This window comes from Primulina eburnea, unplaced genomic scaffold, assembly GCF_022965805.1.
Source record: "Primulina eburnea isolate SZY01 unplaced genomic scaffold, ASM2296580v1 ctg842, whole genome shotgun sequence".
NCBI lineage: Eukaryota > Viridiplantae > Streptophyta > Magnoliopsida > Lamiales > Gesneriaceae > Primulina > Primulina eburnea.
Genome location: NW_027331609.1, coordinates 17,060 through 39,841, shown reverse-complemented (window position 1 = coordinate 39,841; position 22,782 = coordinate 17,060). Strand labels below are relative to the sequence as shown.

General features: G+C 37.7%; 1 long non-coding RNA gene and 1 pseudogene across 1 annotated transcript; both read right to left on the bottom strand.

Annotated features, from left to right (window-relative positions):
* Positions 1–1,332: 1,332 nt before the first annotated feature.
* Positions 1,333–2,950, bottom strand: LOC140822459 (uncharacterized). Its single transcript, XR_012115962.1, has 3 exons — positions 2,867–2,950; positions 1,648–1,747; positions 1,333–1,560 (listed from the first exon to the last, which is right to left on the bottom strand). It is a non-coding gene; the product is annotated as an uncharacterized lncRNA (long non-coding RNA).
* Positions 2,951–3,331: 381 nt separating this feature from the next.
* LOC140822457 (probable U3 small nucleolar RNA-associated protein 11) lies at positions 3,332–22,386 on the bottom strand (annotated as a pseudogene).
* Positions 22,387–22,782: the final 396 nt, after the last annotated feature.

Sequence of the window (22,782 nt, the reverse complement as noted above, 5' to 3'; positions counted from 1 at the left end):
TTGTGGAATTGTCGCAATATTAGCGATGGTTGATGAAAAACCGTCGCTAATATAGCGACGGTTTTAATAAACCCGTCGCTATTATAGCGACGGGTGTTAGTAAATTGTCGCTAAATTCAATAGGCGACGGTTTTAATAAAAACCGCCGTGGTTTAGGAAAAACCGTCGCTATAATAGCGACGGTTTTATTAAAACCGTCGCTACGCCTTCCGTTTTTTTGTAGTGAACCGTGCTATGAATGACAATTGTAATTTTATCCACTCTCAAATCCAAATCACGTCCTAATAACTTCACTACTCTATTCTTCAATTCTAAAGCCATCAATCTTTGTTCCTGAAGTAACAATCAATATCTTATCCAATAATCGGACAGCATAAATCTTCAATGGCTTATAAAAAAACATGGTCCGAATCTCTTTCAGCCGATACAAGATCATTTTCCACGAACTTAGGAATCTCTTTATTCGTGTTTAATAGTAATTCTTGAACTTCCTTATCAAACCCATTAAAGTAAACATTGATCAACATCGAACTCAAGGCAGATTCTTGAGGCAGACCCCTGCCTAAACAAACCCTACCCAATTCAATGTTGATTATCTTATATTCAAACAACCTTTTTATCAAATCTAGAAATGCCTTATCTTCAATTTTCTCACCCAGTATCAAAAACAACTTATCAATATGGCCAGAACTAAATAATTCACGATCAAATTTAACAATAAATCACCAACTTGGGTTCACCACCAAATTCTTTAAATACCAAATCGATGTGTGGCGGCCCAAGTTTGCTCGCTTGTCATAGCAAAAGGTAGCAAACCTAAAAAATTATGCATAAACCATAAAAATTATTTGAACTCTCTCCAAAGTAACTCTTTTATTACACATATATCTAAATAGAACATATTTTTAAATGATAGTTTTCTAAATATATATAAAAAAAACAGTCAAAACAACACTCTATTTTCTCACTTTTTTCTATTATATTTTTATGGAAAAGAATTTCGACAATGAAAATATAAGCTATAAACTTTACACACATTATTGTAGTTCTTCGCAGTGAAATTTGATGGATCTGACTGCTCTAATGGCAGAGTATTTTTTGGAACTTAAAAGCATGAAATATCACTATATCGGTAACTATATCTTTTTCATTATTTATAATATTATATTATTATTTTATATAATATAACAATTTTAAGTCACACCGTAAATTTAACATGTGTTTTTCGATTCGATCACCGGTCCGGTTATGAAGGTGATCCGGTTATGAAAACATTGAAGTATACTTTTGTTTCCAACATCAGTCAAAGAAAAATTATGTTTCAACGTTTACGGTTGTTCCGATTAAAAAATCACGCAGTTTCCACACAGTTACGAAAATTGTGCTTCCCAGATGACTACATGATATTGTTGCACGTCCCCTCCTCAGGTTCTCATTCAAGAAATCTTCGTTATATAAGTATTCTATTCAACGTTTCCTTTCCTGTCGCCATTTATACACGGGTCTTGAAGTGGGACTAACCATTTCATCTTCACGCAGTTTGCGTTTCTTACCCCTTTTCTGCACCAATGATGCATTAAAATGATTACCCTACAGCGAAACAAGGAAAAAATGAAGCGTATAACGTACTCTCTGAAATATTGATACCTGTAACTCTTTTTGCATAGACATATCCGTGTATATTTTCTCTAGATCTTTTAACCGTTTTTTTCTAGCCTCTAGCTCTCGATATGAAGACTCTGTCTTCCTGCATGTTGACCGTGTTTCTATACACGATTAAACTAAACTCCTCAACCACAAATTCTAGTCTAACTTCCTCGATGTAGAAGAGAAACAAAAGTAATATGAAGGCCTAATGCCAAGAAGAGACCGAAAAGAAATTTGGAAATCAACCAAAGCAAAACTCATCAAAAGGAAAAGGATTTGTGCATGGCGGACATATAACCAACCATTTGATTCGATAAAGTTATGTTCTACAAGAAACAGAAAAGTCATTTGGAATAAAACTAAATACCCAAAATCAAAGTAGAAAGATACAACATAGAAAAATGATTAAATTTTAGGAAAATGCAGCAACGATTGCCAACAAGCAAGACCCTTTAGGGAATATGATAGATAGTAGTTCATGATACAAGAAACGTCAGTTGGGTTTAAATGCTCTAGCACTTGTGCATCAATTCGATTTCTTGAACCAAAGTTCGTCAAGTGGCAAGGATAAATGATGGAGAAAAGTATCATCCCCTACTTCCCATAAAATTTATACAAAGATACAGCACTCACAATGACGGGATAGTATTGATCTCTGGGAAGAAATAGAAGCCCAGTAGAAAGTCCAAACAAGACAAAAAAGACACACTGGCCATAAATATTTATCATGCACTGCATAAATGGAATTATAATTAACTCACATAGCATGCGATTGATATTCTCAATTGGTATATATTTGTGACCAACAAATCCAAAAAAATTTTGAAGAGAAAACTCGAACAATAGCAGGGAATACCAAAGAATTAGAAATTGAAAACTAAATTCCATAAGAAAAATAAGATATTATGACAAGGCGCCAAATATCACCATATTCAATCAACAAGTGAGGTATTGATAACTTAAAGAGGGAAAAGTATGGGTAGTGAAGTGACAAATGAAAGAGCTGTGAGGACAGGCAGACTAAAGCAAATTATTTCTGATTTTCAAGGAAATGTGTAGTCCACTTCGTTTTTGCAATATAGCTTATGTGTTGACGGTAATGATATCATTCGGTACTCGGTAGGGATCTTAATTGTGGGGAGGCAAGTAGAAACAGGTTATCAACCTTGCAATCCAATTTCGTAGGAGGCAATTGACTAAAAAAAATAGCTTTCAGTACCTCAAAATAACATTAGGCAAGTCTTTAAAAGCTGATGGGTTCCTTTGTTCTGAAACCTTTTTGGGTACTTCTCTTGCCTCCTCCCTAGAAAGAGAATCAACAGCCAGCCAACATACTTCATGAAACGCAAAAATATCTACTAAGCTCAAAATGCTATACTACTGAGCAATATTTGCCCTGCACCATTTTATGGATTAATACTTTGTGTGACCTGTACATTACCACCAAATCACTGTCTTGGATGAAAAAAAAAATCTGTCATTTGCAGACACACAAGTGTAAACATGGAATTCAAGTGATTCAAACAGAAGTTCCAGAGAAGACAGTCTCATTGCCCATTGGTCATTGAACTTTTGAAATTGTCCTTCGGATAGTTTTATCTTAATTGCCTAGATTACATATTAGACGTTCTTTCTAAAGCAGAAGGGAATAAAATGACTTTGAAGAAATAAATTAATTGAGCTATCAGAAGCGACCATATCTAATAATGAGAAAGGAATAAACTTTGGTGGTGACATAACTGTTATAACATGAAATTTACTACTCTAAAAAATGAGTATGAAAACTATCAAGAATCAGCAGGAAAATGGCTTGATCTCTCACCTGTTGTCGGCATAATAAACATGTTTGGATGATGACTGATTGTCAAGAGAATGCATCATACCATTAAGTCTTTCAATTTTCTGCATCCAAAAAGTTAAATTTCAGAATAAAGAACCTGCATGACAGCTATCTCGAGAATCCGAGACCCTAAAAACCAGTGTTAGGATCGGTTATCGTAATCGTTGAGCTACAATAGCTCGGTTCTTGAAATATTGAACACCCATGAATTAAATCGAGTTTGGTTTTAAACCAAGCGAAAGACACACGAAATAATCCTTCGTAGAAACCGATTCAAGATTTTGTAAAGCATTTAAAATTTGTGCAAGTTGAATGAGTAAAACTATTTTGGTTGAAGCATTTTATCAAACACTTGATATGCAATATTTTGGTATTTGAAGAATACATAAAATGCTTCAACAATGTATCTTTAAAAACAGTGGAAATGATAAGTAAATACAATAAATAAATAGACACGAATTTGTTTATGGATGTTCGGAGATTAACAACTCCTACGTCACCCCTTCTTCCCCTTGGGAAGGATTCACTAGAAGACTTTGATTTATACAACTCATTGTACAAACCCATTCAGCTAGGACTTACCCACTGCCTAAAACTGAACTCTTAGCACTCAAGATTGTAGGCAGCACCTCACAATCAGCATATTTTTTAATGTCTCATATGCAAAGACTACAACACAATCTTTTACGTCTTTGTGTGAAGACTCACTCAACTAAACTTTGATGCTCAACTCTCTTGTATATGTGTGAGTGATTGTGTGTGAGGAATTTATTATTTACAGTGTACATCTCAAATGTATCCTCACGCAAAGGCTTGTGCTCTCAACTAGCTGATATATTCATGCTAACTGCCCATGCTTTGAATCCCCTTGGAAAGCTCTTGTTTGATCTTCAATATGTTGTATTTATAAGCCCCAATAATGATATATACGTTAGACACAAGAATATGACCGTTTGAAAAGTTTCTGTACTGTTTCGGGAAATGCAACGGTCAAATTCGTCTTGCTGAAAAATTTCCCGACTGGTCAACTCAACTGGTCATTCAGTTCAACTAGTCAGCAGCTGGTTCAGTTCAGGTTGTCAACTGCTGGTTCAGTTCAGCTGGTCAGCAGCTGGTTCAGTTCAGTTCAGTTGGTCAGCTGCTGGTTCGGTTCAGTTGGTCTGGTTCAGTTCAACTGGTCTGGTTCAACTGGTTTTCAGCTGGACTGGTTCAACTGGTCTGGTTCAGCTCAACTGGTTCGGTTTAGTTTGTGCAGAATTCAGTTTCAGCTTGCTTAGACATATCCGTGTATATTTTCTCTGAAATATTGATACCTGTAACTCTTTTTGCATAGACATATCCGTGTATATTTTCTCTAGATCTTTTAACCGTTTTTTTCTAGCCTCTAGCTCTCGATATGAAGACTCTGTTTTCCTGCATGTTGACCGTGTTTCTATACACGATTAAACTAAACTCCTCAACCACAAATTCTAGTCTAACTTCCTCGATGTAGAAGAGAAACAAAAGTAATATGAAGGCCTAAAGCCAAGAAGAGACTGAAAAGAAATTTGGAAATCAACCAAAGCAAAACTCATCAAAAGGAAAAGGATTTGTGCACGGCGGACAGATAACCAACCATTTGATTCGATAACGTTATGTTCTACAAGAAACAGAAAAGTCATTTGGAATAAAACTAAATACCCAAAATCAAAGTAGAAAGATACAACATAGAAAAAGGATTAAATTTTAGGAAAATGCAGCAACGATTGCCAACAAGCAAGACCCTTTAGGGAATATGATAGATAGTAGTTCATGATACAAGAAACGTCAGTGGGGTTTAAATGCTCTAGCACTTGTGCATCAATTCGATTTCTTGAACCAAAGTTCGTCAAGTGGCAAGGATAAATTATGGAGAAAAGTATCATCCCCTACTTCCCATAAAATTTATACAAAGATACAGCACTGACAATGACGGGATAGTATTGATCTCTGGGAAGAAATATAAGCCCAGTAGAAAGTCCAAACAAGACAAAAAATACACACGGCCATAAATATTTATCATGCACGCATAAATGGAATTATAATTAACTCACATAGCATGCGATTGATATTCCCAATTGGTATATATTTGTGACAAACAAATCCAAAAAAGTTTTTGAAGAGAAAACTCGAACAATAGCAGGGAATACCAAAGAAGTAGAAATTGAAAACTAAATTCAATAAGAAAAATAAGATATTATGACAAGGCGCCAAATATCACCATATTCAATCAACAAGTGAGGTATTGATAACTTAAAGAGGGTAAAGTATGGGTGGTGAAGTGACAAATGAAAGAGCTGTGAGGACAGGCAGACTAAAGCAAATTATTTCTGATTGTCAAGGAAAATTTATAGTCCACTTCGTTTTTGCAATATAGCTTATGTGTTGACGGTAATGATATCATTCGGTACTCGGTAGGGATCTTAATTGTGGGGAGGCAAGTAGAAACAGGTTATCAACCTGGCAATCCAATTTCGTAGGAGGCAATTGACTAAAAAAAATAGCTTTCAGTACCTCAAAATAACATTAGGCAAGTCTTTAAAAGCTGATGGGTTCCTTTGTTTCGAAACGTTTTTGTGTACTTCTCTTGCCTCCTCCCTAGAAAGAGAATCAACAGCCAGCCAACATACTTCATGAAACGCAAAAATATCTACTAAGCTCAAAATGCTATACTACTGAGCAATATTTGCCCTGCACCATTTTATGCATTAATACTTTGTGTGACCTGTACATTACCACCAAATAACTGTCTTGGATGAAAAAAAAAATCTGTCATTTGCAGACACACAAGTGTAAACATGGAATTCAAGTGATTCAAACAGAAGTTCCAGAGAAGACAGTCTCATTGCCCCTTGGTCATTGAACTTTTGAAATTGGCCTTCGGATAGTTTTATCTTAATTGCCTAGATTACATATTAGACGTTCTTTCTAAAGCAGAAGGGAATAAAATGACTTTGAAGAAATAAATTAATTGAGCTATCAGAAGCGACCATATCTAATAATGAGAAAAGAATAAACTTTGGTGGTGACATAACTGTTATAACATGAAATGTACTACTCTAAAAAATGAGTATGAAAACTATCAAGAATCAGCAGAAAAAGGGCTTGATCTCTCACCTGTTGTCGGCATAATAAACATGTTTGGATGATGACTGATTGTCAAGAGAATGCAGCCTACCATTAAGCTTTCAATTTTCGGCATCCAAAAAGTTAAATTTCAGAATAAAGAACCTGCATGACAGCTATCTCGAGAATCCGAGACCCAAAAAACCAGAAACTCCAAAAAGCAAATTATTTTTGATTGTCAAGGAAAATTTGTAGTCCACTTCGTTTTTGCAATATAGCTTATGTGTTGACGGTAATGATATCATTCGGTACTCGATAGGGATCTTAATTATGGGGAGGCAAGTAGAAACAAGTTATCAACCTGGCAATCCAATTTCGTAGGAGGCAATTGACTAAAAAAAATAGCTTTCAGTACCTCAAAATAACATTAGGCAAGTCTTCAAAAGCTGATGGGTTCCCTTGTTCTGAAACTTTTTTGGGTACTTCTCTTGCCTCCTCCCTAGAAAGAGAATCAACAGCCAGCCAACATACTTCATGAAACGCAAAAATATCTACTAAGCTCAAAATGTTATACTACTGAGCAATATTTGCCCTGCAACATTTTATGCATTAATACTTTGTGTGACCTGTACATTACCACTAAATCACTATCTTGGATGAAAAAAAAAATCTGTCATTTGCAGACACACAAGTGTAAACATGGAATTCAAGTGATTCAAACAGAAGTTCCAGAGAAGACAGTCTCATTGCCCCTTGGTCATTGAACTTTTGAAATTGGCCTTCGGATAGTTTTATCTTAATTGCCTAGATTACATATTAGACGTTCTTTCTAAACCAGAAGGGAATAAAATGACTTTGAAAAAATAAATTAATTGAGCTATCAGAAGCGACCATATCTAATAATGAGAAAAGAATAAACTTTGGTGGTGATATAACTGTTATAACATGAAATTGACTACTCTAAAAAATGGGTATGAAAACTATCAAGAATCAGCAGAAAAAATGCTTGATCACTCACCTGTTGTCGGCATAATAAACATGTTTGGATGATGACTGATTGTCAAGAGAATGCAGCATACCATTAATTCTTTCAATTTTCTACATCCAAAAAGTTAAATTTCAGAATAAAGAACCTGCATGACAGCTATCTCGAGAATCCGAGACCCTAAAAACCAGTGTTAGGATCGGTTATCGTAATCGTTGAGCTACAATAGCTCGGTTCTTGAAATATTGGACACCGATGAATTAAATCGAGTTTGGTTTTAAACCAAGCGGAAGACACACGAAATAATTCTTCGTAGAAACCGATTCAAGATTTTGTAAAGCATTTAAAATTTGTGCAAGTTGAATGAGTAAAACTATTTTGGTTGAAGCATTTTATCAAACACTTGATATGCAATATTTTGGTATTTGAAGAACACATAAAATGCTTCAACAATGCATATTTAAAAACAGTGGAAATGATAAGTAAATACAATAAATAAATAGACACGAATTTGTTTATGGATGTTCGGAGATTAACAACTCCTACGTCACCCCTTCTTCCCTTTGGGAAGGATTCACTAGAAGACTTTGATTTATACAACTCATTGTACAAACCCATTCTGCTAGGACTTACCCACTGCCTAAAACTGAACTCCTAGCACTCAAGATTGTAGGCAGCACCTCACAATCAGCATATTGTTTAATGTCTCATATGCAAAGACTACAACACAATCTTTTACGTCTTTGTGTGAAGACTCACTCAACTAAACTTTGATGCTCAACTCTCTTGTATATGTGTGAGTGATTGTGTGTGAGGAATTTATTCTTTACAGTGTACATCTCAAATGTATCCTCACGCAAGGGCTTGTACTCTCAACTAGCTGATATATTCATGCTAACTGCCCATGCTTTGAATCCCCTTGGAAAGCTCTTGTTTGATCTTCAATATGTTGTATTTATAAGCCCCAACAATGATATATACGTTAGACACAAGAATATGACCGTTTGAAAAGTTTCTGTACTGTTTCGGGAAATGCAACGGTCAAATTCGTCTTGCTGGAAAATTTCCCGACTGGTCAACTCAACTGGTCATTCAGTTCAACTGGTCAGTTGTAGTTCTGTTTGGCCCCCATTGGTGGGTATAAAACCATGTTCTGTCTGGCCTCCATTGGTGGGTATAAAACCATGTTCTGGCCTCACCCCTTAGAGGACTAACATATTGGGGACAATTTGACCATGGAAATGAGATGAGTAACATTGTTCTGTTTGTTCCGATCTGTTATGTTCTGTATATGATCTGATCTGTTTCTGAACCATTCTGTAAAATCTGATCTGTTATAATCGTTCGTTTCGACATGATAAGTTAATTGTTATAAGTTTTGAAAGTTTGATAAAGAAATGTTTTAAGGATTAAAATCTATATGTATCATTGAAAATCGATCGACCCCCACTTGCTGAGTGTTTCCCAAAACACTCACCCCTTACAAATTTCAGATAAGAATGAGGAGCAACTGAATGAGGAAGAGCAAGATGCTTTCTGGGGATGGTGATCGAAAGACAAGCTCAAGAATTTAGACTTTATTTCTCTTTTGTTTAGTTTCCGCATTTGCAACTCTGATGTAATTTTCAGTTCATTGTCGTTGTAAAGACAATATTGTTTTATGAAAAAGACTGGTTTTTGGCATTTCGATACGAGGCTCAATTGTTTTCAAGTAATTGTTAAACAATGCCGGATGTCACCGATGCTTCGGACTCGGGGCGTGACATTTAAGTGGTATCAGCTCGAAGAAGCTCAACCAAGCTTGTCCTAACAAGACCATAAATGGAGCTAAAAGGTGAACTAAGGGTTTGGACAAATTAAATATGCAGGAAATGACTTTTGAGTTAATCTATGAAGGAGCTAAGGGATTAAGCTAAGGGTTAAGAAAAATTTAATATACATGGGAGTTTGGGAAATTATTCTAGAACTTGGAGTTTTGCATGGGAGTTTGAGAAATCATTCTAGAATTTGAGAGATGCATGAGATTTTGGGATTTTGAGCATGGAACTTTGGACCAAAATAAAGATCATATTCAAGCCTTTTCTTGGAGCCCAAGTGGTCGATCAAGGCTAGTGGAAGGGACAAGAGAATTGATATAAATAGCACCTCAATTCTCATGACAAATGCACTTCAAAAATTCTCTCAAAAAGCCTACTAGATTTCGGCCCTCTCCCTTCACCCTCCAAAGAATTTTCGGTCCTCTTCCCCACTCCACAAACTTTCGGCCGAACTCAAGCAAGTTGAAGAAGGAGATTTCGTGTGATCCGGAGTTATAATATTGCGTCGAAGTGTTGCTCGATCGAAGACTGCAATTGCCAAAGACACGTCGAAGTGCTGCCGGAAATTTTGAAAGGAAGCTTTGTACAACAAAAAAGGTAAGTGGGCTTTTGTTATGTACTTCATTTGTATTTTTAAACCTTGATATCAATAACATGACATACATGATTGTGTGTCTCCATTTTCGAAAATATCAGTCTGTTTCATTTAAAATTCGATCGATTATGTGTTCTCTTTTGTACTTCGATTCTTTGATTCCGCTGTGTCAGTATGAAAACTCTGAAATCTGAAAATTTCTGTCTGATAAGTCTGAAATCTGTGTTGCACTGTTACGATTCGAATTTGAAATGGGACGGGAATTGTAGTTCTGTCTGGCCCCCATTGGTGGGTATAAAACCATGTTCTGTCTGGCCCCCATTGGTGGGTATAAAACCATGTTCTGGCCTCACCCCTTAGAGGACTAACATATTGGGGACAATTTGACCATGGAAATGAAATGAGTAACAGTGTTCTGTTTGTTCCGATCTGTTATGTTCTGTATATGATCTGATCTGTTTCTGAACCATTCTGTAAAATCTGATCTGTTATAATCGTTCGTTTCGACATGATAAGTTAATTGTTATAAGTTTTGAAAGTTTGATAAAGAAATGTTTTAAGGATTAAAATCTATATGTATCATTGAAAATCGATCGACCCCCACTTGCTGAGTGTTTCCCAAAACACTCACCCCTTACAAATTCAGATAAGAATGAGGAGCAACAGAATGAGGAAGAGCAAGATGCTTTCTGGGGATGGTGATCGAAAGACAAGCTCAAGAATTTAGACTTTATTTCTCTTTTGTTTAGTTTCCGCATTTGTAACTCTGATGTAATTTTCAGTTCATTGTCGTTGTAAAGACAATATTGTTTTATGTAAAAGACTGGTTTTTGGCATTTCGATACGAGGCTCAATTGTTTTCAAGTAATTGTTAAACAATGCCGGATGTCACCGATGCTTCGGACTCGGTGCGTGACATTTAAGTGGTATCAGAGTCAGGTTCATAATCCCGCTGGGATTTTGAGAGACAAAATTTGACAAAGTCAAATTTTGGCAAAAGCCTAGTGCATCCCAATCTGAACCCAACTTTCATCTGTTCCCTAAATTTTCGAACAGCTCCAAAAATCTATCCTTTCAGTCAGTCATTCCGAAAATCCTTATTATTGAAAATTCCACGACAACTTTGTTTCTACTATTTGTGCTTTGTGCCTTTCTATCCTTTATATGATTCTGATGATTTATTTCCATTTCATCCTAGGATATAGCCGCTCCACGTACACGCGCTTAGGCTGCCCTTCGTATGCGCCAACTTACGATAGATAACCAAGGTAGGGAGATTGCAACTTTGAAAGCCCAATTGGCCAAGGAAATACTGGAGAAACAAGAGATTGTTGAGAGTAGACACATGATGTACAGCGACTGTCCCATCATCTGAACTTGGCTGAGAGCCAACTACAGCAGATACCGACCGACTCCGCACGCATTACGCGCTTGGCTGCACTGAACAGGGATTTATTGGAGAGAGTAGAGACAGAACGAGGACGTGCTGCTCAGGCCCGTCAGCGCCAGGAGGAGTATATCGCCAGGCAGGATCGGTATATTTCGAAGCTCCACGGCACTATGGATCGACTCCAAGACCAGAATAACTACCTGCATTCAGTGATAGAAAACATGGAGGATGAGGAGATAGCACCCATGGAGGTAGATGGAGTCGAGAGCGACAGTGATAGCGACGGTGGAGATATGTTCGATTAAATTAGCAAATTTTTATAATAGAATATCTGGATTGTAATAAAATTGTGACCGAGAAAAATATTATGTGTACCAAATTATTTTGAAACTTTCTATTATTGCATATTTGAAATTTGACAAATATCTTATGAAAATGTTTTTTTTTTCTTATTCTTGATAGGAACACTACATGGATCACCAAAACATTATAAATGAACTCCAAAGTCAACTTCAAAAGCAAGAGATGGAAATTAAAATACTGAAAGAAAGAAATGAGAAACTAGAAAGAGATAACTACCAATTGGATGGAAATAATATATGTATAGGGGAAGACCTTCGGGAAGCCAGAGTTGAGGAAAAGAAATTACGCGATGACGTCAGACGTTACGCTGCTTATCATCTAGAGTCGGAACGACAGCATGAGATCACCAAACAAGAACTGAAGAAAGCGCAAGATAGGATTCTTACGCTCCAAATCCGAAGTGATGGCCTTCTCAGTATTCAACATCGTCTTGAGGAAAAGATTGGAGAACAAGAAATCGAGGAGAAAGTAAGCCAATCAACAATACAAGAACTGCAAGACCAAGTGAACAACCTTGATCACCACAACACACAACTGCAAAATTACATCGAGCACCTACAAAATGAGATGGTCAACATGGAAGAACTCATGGAGCAATTGGAAGAAAACCCAATGGAAGAAGAAGAAATTAACGAGGCTGTAGGAGACGGCGAAGTAGTAGATGAATAGGGAGAAAAGAACTCTAGAACAAATTTTGATTGTATCTGGGATTATTTGATTTAGTCATTGGTTGTATGCAAAAATTTTCAATATTAATGAAAATATTTCTTTGATTAAATTTTTGTGGCAAGCAAATTAATAAAAAAAAATACGTGTTTATAGGAAATAGCAAGCAGACCACCCCGAAACAATCGTAACGCTCGGGACGCCAACCAAAACAATAATCCACCACCACCGCCACCACCCAGAGTGAACCTTAGTCAAGAGGATATGATGGCAATAGCAACTATCGACGCTGCAACATTACAAGGATTTGTGAATCCACTGGCCAACGCCATCCAACCACCCCAAGAACCTCAACCACGTGGGATTAAGTATCACTACGAATCTCTGAGGAGGAATCGAGTTCCAACTTTTGATGGGAACCCAGACCCTGAAGTCAGTCACAACTGGCTCAAGAATGTTGAAACACAACTACATCTACTGGAGGTACCGGAAGAATTAAGAGTAGAAGTAGTAACCCCGTTTTTGGAGGATCGAGCTAGGAAATGGTGGGAAACTGTGTCGCTACCTTTAGCAGAAGTAGAAGATATCACGTGGCAAATTTTCAAGAGGGCATTCCTGAAACAATACTATCCGGCCGAGTTTCGTCTACAAAAGCTGAATGAGTTTGAGAATTTCAGACAGTCACCAGATATGACGGTAATGGAGTACACGTCAAAATTCAACGATTTGGGAACTTACGTTCCGACAATCATGTCAGATGAGACATTAAAAATGCACCGTTTCAAGAAGGGACTCAACAGCCGAATTCAGTCGGCACTTGCAGTGTACAAACCAAGTAACTTTTCGGACTTGATGGGCGCTGCAATGAGCGCAGAAACCGATATCAAGCGACGTGAAGAAGAAAACAAGAACAAGAGACCGATGAACAATCAATCCACACCGAATAATCTCAAGTTCAAGAAACCAAATTATTTAGGAGGGTCTTTCAAAGGAAGTTCTGGCAGTACTGGTAACACCGAAGGAAAATGGTGTGATACATGTCGACAAAAACATATTGGGGAATGTTATCGAAAGACAGGCGCTTGTTTCAAGTGCGAAAAGGTGGGCCATAGAATTAAAGACTGTCCGGACAACAAGGACAAGGGGTCGGGGCCCAACAAACCACATGAAAACAAGACAAATGCTCGGGTTTATGCCATAACCCAAGAGGAAGCCGATAATAGCAACGAAGTTGTGGCAGGTACCATCTTACTCAATAAAATGCCTGCATATGCTTTGTTTGATTGTGGCGCCACACATTCGTTTGTGTCTAGAAGATATGCTAAGAAGCTTAAACTTGAGCATGATATTCTTAGCGAACCGTTAAGAGTAGCAACACCGGCTAGTAAAATAATCGAAACTCACAAAGAATATCGAAACTGTAAAATTTGTATCGGCAAACAAATTTTTGAAGTAGAATTGATTCAACTCAATATGGTGGAGTTTGACATCATTCTTGGAATGGACTGGTTAGATAAAAACCATGCCATAGTAGACTGTCAGAAGAAAGAAATTAGACTTCAGACTCCAGCAAAGAGAGAAGTCGTATATCAAGGGAAATCCAAGGAAAGAAAATCTCTGCTATCTGCCTCGCAAGCCTGGAAGGCCATAAAAGGAGGAGAAGAGATTTATCTGGCAGTAGTTAATGAAGTCAAAGAGGAAGAAGTCCCAAAGTCGGAAGATATTTCAATTGTTCAAGAATTTCCAGACGTTTTTCCCGAAGAATTACCAGGAGAGATACCCGATAGAGAAGTAGAATTTGAAATCAACTTGGTCCCTGGTGCTGTACCAATCTCTAAAGCACCATACCGAATGGCTCCAGCTGAATTAAAAGAGCTGAAGGAACAACTGCAAGAGCTACTGGACAAGAAGCAGGTTCGCCCCAGTGCATCACCGTGGGGAGCCCCAGTGCTTTTCGTAAAGAAAAAGGACAGGAGCATGAGGCTATGTATTGACTACAGGGAGTTGAACAAGATCACTATAAAAAATAAGTACCCACTCCCGAGAATAGATGACCTTTTCGACCAGCTGAAAGGAGCCAAAGTTTTCTCAAAACTTGATCTCAGATCAGGTTACCATCAGTTAAAAGTCAAAACAGAAGATATCCCTAAGACTGCTTTTAGGACAAGGTATGGGCACTACGAATTCACGGTAATGCCGTTTGGTCTAACCAATGCTCCTGCAGCATTCATGGATCTTATGAACCGAGTATTCAAACCGTATCTCGACAAGTTCGTGGTAGTGTTCATAGATGACATCTTGGTGTACTCACCAAGTGAGGAAGAACATAGTGAACATCTACGTCTCACTTTGCAAACATTACGAGAGAAAGAACTCTATGCCAAATTCAAGAAGTGTGAATTCTGGCTAAAAAGTGTGGCGTTCCTAGGCCATATAATCTCAGAACAAGGGGTGTCAGTAGACCCTAAGAAGGTAGAAGCAATCAAGGATTGGCCGCAACCAAAGACAGTGACTGAAATAAGGAGTTTTCTGGGTTTACCAGGCTACTATAGAAAATTTGTGGAAGGATTTTCTTCGATAGCCATTCCACTCACTAAACTTACTCAGAAAAATTCGAAATTCATTTGGAATGAAGCTTGTGAAAAGAGTTTTGAAACCCTGAAGACAAAACTCTCATCCACACCAGTACTGATTCTTCCCGAGGATGGTAAGAATTTTACCATATACAGGGATGCTTCAAAGGGAGGATTAGCTAGGTGTGTGCTTATGCAAGAGAGTCAGGTAATCGCTTATGCCTCACGGCAATTGAAGCCGTATGAGCAGAATTACCCCACTCATGATTTAGAGTTAGCTGCGGTAGTTTTCGCTCTTAAAATCTGGAGGCATTACATCTATGGAGTAAAATGCGAAGTTTTTACTGATCACCAGAGCCTCAAGTATATTTTCACTCAGAAAGAATTGAATATGAGACAAAGAAGGTGGATGGAACTTCTCAAGGACTATGACCTGTCAATCAATTACCACCCGGGAAAGGCAAATAAGGTGGCAGATGCATTAAGTCGAAGGAACCCTGGAAAGGTGAACTTATCTTCACTATCAGTACAACCAGGCCTTCGAGAGGCTATTAAATTGAAGCAGAGTCAAGACATTTCCATCCTTAAAATTAAAGAACAAATTCGAGAAGGAAAAGCTCCAGAATTTGAAATTGACGAAAATGGTGTACTCTGGATGAAAGGACGTTTATATGTGCCAGACCTCGATGGAGTTCGAGAGGAGGTAATGGCCGAGGTACATAAATCAAAATTTTCAGTGCATCCAGGAAGCACCAAGATGTACAGGGATTTGAAAAATAACTACTGGTGGAATGGAATGAAAAAAGACGTAGCGGTCTTTGTTGCAAAGTGTTTAGTCTGTCAACAAGTCAAGGCGGAGCATCAGCGGCCTGGAGGACTTCTACAGCCATTAGAAATACCCGAGTGGAAGTTGGATAACATCTCCATGGACTTTGTAGTCGGATTACCAAAATCGAGGCAGGGTCATGACGGAATCTGGGTAATCATTGACAGATTAACCAAGTCTACTCATTTCTTGCCAGTACGGATGAATTATAACTTGGATAAGTTAGCTACCCTGTATATGGATAATATAGTAAAACTGCATGGAGTACCGGCAAGTATATTGTCTGATAGAGATCCAAGATTCGTGTCAAGATTTTGGAAAAGTTTTCAAAAGGCCATGGGAACCAAAGTTACACTCAGCACAGCCTATCATCCTCAGACTGATGGCCAAACTGAGAGGACAATTCAGACCCTTGAAGACATGTTGAGGGCATGTGCATTGGATTTTCATGGAAATTGGAGTGAGCAGTTACCGTTGATAGAGTTTGCCTACAATAATAGCTACCACAGTAGCATCGAAATGGCTCCGTACGAGGCACTGTATGGTCGAAAATGTAGATCGCCCTTATACTGGGATGAAGTCGGAGAAAAAGCTATCACCGAGCCAGAGCTCATTCAAATAACTGTTGATAAAGTAGCCATAATCAAAGAAAGACTCAAGGCAGCTCAGGACAGGCAAAAGAGTTGGGCTGATTTGAAAAGAAGGCCTTTGGAACTAGAGATCGGAGAAAAAGCTTATGTCAAGGTCTCTCCTATGAAAGGAGTAGTTCGATTCAGTAAATCTGGAAAGTTAAACCCAAGGTATGTGGGACCATTCGAGATACTGGATAAGGTTGGAACTTTAGCTTATCGACTGGCTTTACCACCTGAAATGTCCAGAGTACATAATGTTTTCCACATCTCACAACTACGAAAATATGTCCCGGACCCGAACCATGTACTTAAAGTTACACCTCTAATGATCGAAGGTAATCTGAACGAGGAACTCAAATATGAAGAAGTCCCTATCCGAATAGTGGACACTAAAGACCAAGTGTTGAGACACCGGACCATCCCATATGTCAAAGTACAGTGGTCAAACCATACCGAAAGGGAGGCAACTTGGGAACTCGAAGAGAAAATGCGATCACAATACCCTCATCTGTTCGAAGGACCAAGCTAATGCAAGTTTCGAGGACGAAACTTTTAATAAGGAGGGAGGGATGTGAGAACCCGGAAATTTCGACCGAAGCAAATCAAGTAAGTAATAAAAAAAATTACTTAAAATAAGTTCAGTAATTCTTGTTTCAACTAAACAACTTGAATAATAACTTGAATTTTATCAAATGTAACTCGAAAAGGTAGATTCTAAGCTCAAGGAATAGTTCACTGGCATGCTAAGCTGCAACTAACCGCATTCATCGAAGAGTTTTCACGAGAGGGGTAAAACCCCAGCTCAAGGACGCAAACTTCCAGCTCGAAGAAGCTCAACCAAGCTTGTCCTAACAAGACCATAAATGGAGCTAAAAGGTGAACTAAGGGTTTGGACAAATTAAATATGCAGGAAATGACTTTTGAGTTAATCTATGAAGGAGCTAAGGGATTAAGCTAAGGGTTGAGACAAATTTAATATACATGGGAGTTTGGGAAATTATTCTAGAACTTGGAGTTTTGCATGGGAGTTTGAGAAATCATTCTAGAATTTGAGAGATGCATGAGATTTTGGGATTTTGAGCATGGAACTTTGGACCAAAATAAAGATCATATTCAAGCCTTTTCTTGGAGCCCAAGTGGTCGATCAAGGCTAGTGGAAGGGACAAGAGAATTGCTATAAATAGCACCTCAATTCTCATGACAAATGCACTTCAAAAATTCTCTCAAAAAGCCTACTAGATTTCGGCCCTCTCCCTTCACCCTCCAAAGAATTTTCGGTCCTCTTCCCCACTTCACAAACTTTCGGCCGAACTCAAGCAAGATGAAGAAGGAGATTTCGTGTGATCCGGAGTTATAATATTGCGTCGAAGTGTTGCTCGATCGAAGACTGCAATTGCCAAAGACACGTCGAAGTGCTGCCGGAAATTTTGAAAGGAAGCTTTGTACAACAAAAAAGGTAAGTGGGCTTTTGTTATGTACTTCGTTTGTATTTTTAAACCTTGATATAAATAACATGACATACATGATTGTGTGTCTCCATTTTCGAAAATATCAGTCTGTTTCATTTAAAATTTCGATCGATTATGTGTTCTCTTTTGTACTTCGAATTTTCTTTGATTCCGCTGTGTCAGTATGAAAACTCTGAAATCTGAAAAGTTCTGTCTGATAAGTCTGAAATCTGTGTTGCACTGTTACGATTCGAATTTGAAATGGGACGAGAATTGTAGTTCTGTCTGGCCCCCATTGGTGGGTATAAAACCATGTTCTGTCTGGCCCCCATTGGTGGGTATAAAACCATGTTCTGGCCTCACCCCTTAGAGGACTAACATATTGGGGACAATTTGACCATGGAAATGAGATGAGTAACAGTGTTCTGTTTGTTCCGATCTGTTATGTTCTGTTTATGATCTGATCTGTTTCTGAACCATTCTGTAAAATCTGATCTGTTATAATCGTTCGTTTCGACATGATAAGTTAATTGTTATAAGTTTTGAAAGTTTGATAAAGAAATGTTTTAAGGATTAAAATCTATATGTATCATTGAAAATCGATCGACCCCCACTTGTTGAGTGTTTCCCAAAACACTCACCCCTTACAAATTTCAGATAAGAATGAGGAGCAACTGAATGAGGAAGAGCAAGATGCTTTCTTGGGATGGTGATCGAAAGACAAGCTCAAGAATTTAGACTTTATTTCTCTTTTGTTTAGTTTCCGCATTTGCAACTCTGATGTAATTTTCAGTTCATTGTCGTTGTAAAGACAATATTGTTTTATGAAAAAGACTGGTTTTTGGCATTTCGATACGAGGCTCAATTGTTTTCAAGTAATTGTTAAACAATGCCGGATGTCACCGATGCTTCGGACTCGGGGCGTGACAATTCAGTTCAACTGGTCAGCAGCTGGTTCAGTTCAGTTTGTCAACTGCTGGTTCAGTTCAGTTCAGCTCAGCTAGTCAGCAGCTGGTTCAGTTCAGTTCAGTTGGTCAGCTGCTGGTTCGGTTCAGTTGGTCTGGTTCAGTTCAACTGGTCTGGTTCAACTGGTTTTCAGCTGGACTGGTTCAACTGGTCTTCAGCTGGTCTGGTTCAGCTCAACTGGTTCGGTTCAGTTCAGTTTCAGCTGGTGTGCTGAAATCAGCAACCAGTAGTTTCATTGCCATTTATCAGCATCTTAAGCTTCTATTCAGACTTTGACTTCTGAAGATGATTTGTAGATCATCGTCTTATATTTCCAACGCATACAAAATCGCTTCGTTTCAATAACCGAGCTGAGAGATATGACCAAAATACCACAGCTGCTCAAACCCAACTGATTGCTGTTTTCGTGTCATCAGTTTGGTCATTCAGTGATCAGTTAGACCATGATAACATCCGATTTTGCCCAACTGATGTGAAATATGACTTGTCCCAAATTGAGTTTTCTAATCATTTCAATTGGCGGATTGTCATTTGGATCATCCAGCTGAGAGATATTATCATAACACCGAAGCTCGCCAAAAATTCAGTTTGTGCAGAATTCAGTTTCAGCTTGCTTCTTGTGTTTGCAACTTCACACTTGAGTAAATATGTTAGAAACACAATAAAAAGTTTTGTTAACATCAAAATCAAGATTGCGAACATGAAATGTTCCAACAATCTCCCCCTTTTTGATGATCACAAAACATGGATAAACAATCAATTCAACTAACATATTTCTCCCCCTTTTTGTGTGAATCAAAAAATCATATTTTCAAAATATTTTGAGCACAAAATTTTCTCCCCCTCAATATTTAAAAATAACAACTCCATTAAAATTTTAATGAGTTCTCCCCCTATATTTTTGAAATTTTGAAAAATATAAAAGAAGAGGGATAACTAAACAATTTTTTCATGGCTCATTTTTTGCCGCAGCACATATGCTCTGCCTTCAACGAATAAACTGTATTTTTTCGTGCATAATTAGGCTGCAAATTTTATATTGCTCCAAACCTCTATGAGTCTAGTTTGCAACGCAAAACGCGGTTCATCATTTGGACACTCGAGCAAGGAGATGTGCTATTTTTCCCATGGTCGCTACAAGCTGCGCGAAAATTCAGTTTTGCATATATATGTTTAAAAAATCTGAAATTTTTGAATTTTAAACATCAAAATCAGTTTCAATGTTCTTTCAAGAACAACCCGCTCTGATACCACTGATCGGTTATCGTAATCGTTGAGCTACAATAGTTCGGTTCTTTAAATATTGAACACCGATGAATTAAATCAAATTTGGTTTTTAAACAAAGCGGAAGACACACAAAATAATCCTTCGTAGAAACTGATTCAAGATTTTGTAAAGCATTTAAAATATATGCAAGTTGAATCAGTAAAACTATTTTGGTTGAAGCATTTTATCAAACACTTGATATGCAATATTTTGGTATTTGAAGAACACATAAAATGCTTCAACAATGCATATTTAAAAATAGTGGAAATGATAAGTAAATGCAATAAAGAAATAGACACGAATTTGTTTATGGATGCTCGGAGATTAACAACTCCTACGTCGCCCCTTCTTCCCCTTGGGAAGAATTCACTAGAAGACTTTGATTTATACAACTCATTGTACAAATTCATTCAGCTAGGACTTACCCACCGCCTAAAACTGAACTCCTAGCACTCAAGATTGTAGGCAGCACCTCACAATCAGCATATTGTTTAATGTCTCATATGCAAAGACTACAACACAATCTTTTACGTCTTTGTGTGAAGACTCACTCAACTAAACTTTGATGCTCAACTCTCTTGTATATGTGTGAGTGATTGTGTGTGAGGAATTTATCCTTTACAGTGTACATCTCAAATGTATGCTCACACAAGGGCTTGTGCTCTCAACTAGCTGATATATTCATGCTAACTGCCCATGCTTTGAATCCCTTTGGAAAGCTCTTGTTTGATCTTCAATATGTTGTATTTATAAGCCCCAACAATGATATATACGTTAAACACAAGAATATGACCGTTTGAAAAGTTTATGTACTGTTTCGGGAAGTGCAACAGTCACATTTATCTTGCTGGAAAATTTCCCGACTGGTCAACTCAACTGGTCATTCAGTTCAACTGGTCAGCAGCTGGTTCAGTTCAGTTGGTCAACTGCTGGTTCAGTTCAGTTCAGCTGGTCAGCAGCTTGTTCAGTTCAGTTCAGTTGGTCAGCTTCTGGTTCGGTTCAGTTGGTCTGGTTCAGTTCAACTGGTCTGGTACAACTGGTTTTCAGCTGGTCTGGTTCAACTGGTCTGGTTCAGATCAACTGGTTCGCTTCAGTTCAGTTTCAGCTGTTTCGGTTCAGTTCAGTTTCAGCTTTTGCAGAACCAGTAGCTTCATTTCCATTTATCAGCATCTTAAGCTTCTATTCAGACTTTGACTTCTGAAGATGATTTGTAGATCATCGTCTTATATTTCCAAAGCACACTGAATCGCTTCGTTTCAATAACCGAGCTGAGAGATATGACCAAAATACCACAACATTGTTGTTTTCGTGTCATCAGTTCGGTCATTCAGCGATCAGTTAGACCATGATAACATCCGATTTTGCCCAACTGATGTGAAATACGACTTGTCCCAAATTGAGTTTTCTAATCAGTCCATTTGGCGGATTGTCATTTGGATCATACAACTGAGAGATATCATCAAATCACCGAAGCTCGCCAGAAATTCAGTTTGTGCAGAATTCAGTTTCAGCTTGCTTATTGTGTTTGCAACTTCACACTTGATTAAATATGTTAGAAACACAATGACAAGTTTTGTTAACATCAAAATCAAGATTGCGAACATGAAATGTTCCAACAAACCATAAACTCTAAAATAAAACCTTTTTTTCAGTTTGAAGCTTCTGCAAAATATATCCAATGTCTTGGGTCTTCATCAACATCAGCTCTTCGTTAGTGTACTTATTAGCCTGGCTCCTTTACAAAATCCACATTCAACAGCTAATATTCAAATTACACTCAAATAAATATCCTCAAAAGAGAACAGATAACCTCATAAAAATAAAATTTTCCAGCTTACTCAGGTTTATGGACTCCGCCAACAATTTTTGTTTTAATCTTCTTGAAGTAAAATTCATCTGGGTTCTCAATGCTGCTTTTTCCTTAAGTTTCTATTATAAACACGCAGAAGCGACTTACCATAAAATAAGAACTCGCCAAATTTCGTTCATAAAATGCTACCAAAACCAACAAGACGAAGGGTAGTAGAAATTACCAGTAAAGTCTGCTCCTTCTGGTGATAGGCTCGTGCACGAATGACATAATCTTTATGTTATTCGAGCAGCCCAAATTTCCTTCTCAAATGCCTGGTACACACAACAAATCATCAATTGAGTGAACCGGAAATATACGTCAAAATATTTCAAAACGGGCAATAAAGAAATTAATGGCCCCAAAAAATAATCACACTTACGGCTGAGCGCGCTCCTTGTGAGCTTTTCTTGGAATAGCATTCCTTAAAGACAACATCTTTATGCTAGCAAAAAAAATTCACAGAACTTTAAAATCAATTTACGCACTTCAGAAAGGCAAAAACCACTACAAAAAACATAAAGGGCTAACAAAAATCTTGAGTTGAAATAATTTAACCGTGAAACAACGAAGATTATCGGTACAGAAAAAAAACAACGGATTTCTTTCGTATTTACACCAAATTCAAAATAATTATTAAGCACAGAAGACTCGCCTGTGGAAAGCGGTGAAGGCTTAGGGTTTAAAGGAGACACCAATGCAGAGAATCTTGATTTGATGAAAAGTATTTTATATTGTGGCAAAAAAATTATTCTAAATTAACTAAAATTCTATCATGCAAATTGGCTTCCGGATTGAGTGCAAAAACTCATGTGGGACTATATCACGAATCGT